Below are 2,724 nucleotides of genomic sequence, written 5' to 3' on the forward strand. Positions count from 1 at the left end.
AACTAATCAGCCTGCCAAAAATTGCAGAATAATGTCACTTAAATAGTTTTCCAATGCTCCCAAGTGAAAAGACTGTTTTGTCCTTCTAAAAGTGGCTTAAAATTGCAAAATTGTGTCGATAGCGCTGTAGCGCTAGGTTTTGGGCGCTAGGGCGCTGATAACAGAGCCAAATTCCATTAAAAATCTTCCAACTAGCATTGTAGCGCTAGGTTTGTAGCGCTACAATCAGACCCCCAAATTAATGTCAACTAGCGTTGCAGTGCTATTTACATAAACAAAAGCCTTCAAAACAACCAATTAGCATGGTAGCTCTATTATGCTAGCGCTGGGGCGCTATTCACAATAGCGTATCTCGGACTCCTTTCTTCCAAAACAACTCGATTTTCTCCAAAGTAGCTCCATTTTCTCCCACTTTTACTTCATTCATCTCTTTTAACCGTCTTAACATCAAAAACTTGAAACATGAACAAACAAGCATAAACCTGCAATAAAATAACCCTAAACTAATGAAAACCTTCCTAAAAACTAGACCATAAATGAGCCTAAAACTCGTTTATCAAACTCCCCCAAACTAATCCTTTACTCGCCCTCGAGTAAAGAATCTAACTAGACTCAAACTTAAACAAACCAAATTGGCATAACTAACCAATTCCAACACTCAAAACTGCCATGCATATATAATTCTTAGGAAAACAACATGCTATTTAAAATATTAATCTAGATTTTCAGTCAAAATACTTCACCCCTTCACTGCAATCTATTAACACCAAAGCTCATTTACTCATCACTCGCAAGTAAAACAATTGAACCACTTTATGCACCTCAAATTCTCACCAATTAACCACATAACCAAATTATTCCATATGCCTACGTTACTTACTATTCTCCATTAATATAAACAAATGCACAAATTAGAATCAATAGAACTTTACATGGGTTGTAATAGAAGGCTTAGGTACGGGTAGATAAAAAAAACATGTTAGGCTTAATCATACCACAAACATTCCAACTAAACAAACTTTCCTAACAATTTCAAACCACCCATCCCTTGTTACCCCTCTTCTGTACAATGACTGAGAAATTTATACGTACCAAATCATTCTTTTTTTTTCTAATATTACACTCCCCCAAACTTAGATTTTTCATTAGATAACTGTTCAGGAGTGTAATCCTTTCGCACTTTTCTTTCTTTTTTTCTTTTCTTCTCTCTTTAACTTTTCTTAATCACAAGGAATTTTATTAATAATACACTATACATAACATCCCATTACACATTCACTCCCCACACATAATAGTTTTCATGCTCATGGTATGGGTCAAAAGAAAAAATGGTAATCAAATTCACATCTAGGCTAATAACAAGAAAACAGTTATAAGGCTCAAAAGGGGTAACTAAGGATAACACTTAATAGGGTTAGCTTTAAAGGCACAACCAGTCCAAAAATTGCCTATATCATTTTCCTAAATGTGCATTGTTTCAAATTTCATCTCAAATAGTAAGCAAATAGGTTCTAGAATTTTTCAATCTTTTTCAATCCACAATCCAAATTCAACATGCGTAAAATAACTCAAATATAACATTTGCAATTTATGAGCAATAGATATCTAATGTCAACAGATCATAGTGAAAAAAACAAAAAAGCAAAGTATTATGACCAAGCACACAGATTTTTTTTCAGCACATCAACTTTTCCTTTGGATTATACCGCATAACAGTTAATCACATCAAAATGGCAATTATCATCAACTTAGTTTACACTCTAAAAAATGACTCAATACAAACTAACTAGCAAACCAAACTGGAAAACACATCAAATAACATAACACTAAAAATAAATCTCTCCCCCAAACTTAAAACCGAACATTGTCCTTAATGTTTAAAATGCATAAAGAATGAGAAAAGAGACTTACCTGAGTAGCCACATCAGTATGGCGGCTGTGTTTCGAAACCCTACATTTGACTATTCTGAAGGCATAGGTCGTTGTAGCGCTACTTAACTAGCATTGTAGCACTAGCGGGTCTTTGAAACCTTGATGGTTCTAGAACTACTATTGTATTCATAGCGTTGTAGCGCTAGCTATTATGGGAATTTCAACATCTGGGAGCATCGTAGCACTTGTTTACAATGTTGTAGTGCTGTCTCTTCGAAAAAAATGACCCTGGCCTCTGCTTGTAGCACTGTAGCGCTTGGCATGTGGCGTTGTAGCGCTTTAACCACCTAAAATTCAAATATTTTTTTCACGTTTTTCACGTTTACGAGTTACATCAAAAATTTTCCAAATTAAAACTAAAAACAACCAAAACAAAATATCTAAAAACATTGTTCCAAACAAAAAAAATACCATAAAATTAAAAATAAACATTGAAATGCCTCCTACAAGCGCTGTCTTTAACGTCATTTAGTCAGACGCTTATTTTCTTTTAAATTTCAACTTGGATCAAGTACACCCCTCATATCCTTGAGACCCATAGTGTCATGAGTTGGCCCTCTTTTCTTGTTATTATAGATTGGTGGAACTTTACCCCACTCATGTGACATTCGAATCCTCTCACTAAAGAACCTTTCTAAACGATGACGCACTTTTCGCATTCCAATTTTAACCATAGATCTTTGCTTAAAGACTTCCAACTTGTTCTCTTCTCTTTTTACCACTTCAACTCTACAACAAGTTAGAATTTTTGTTGCTACGAAAACATTAAATGTTACCTCCTCTTTTTGCACT

This window comes from Humulus lupulus, chromosome 3, assembly GCF_963169125.1.
Source record: "Humulus lupulus chromosome 3, drHumLupu1.1, whole genome shotgun sequence".
In the NCBI taxonomy this organism is placed as follows: Eukaryota; Viridiplantae; Streptophyta; class Magnoliopsida; order Rosales; family Cannabaceae; genus Humulus; species Humulus lupulus.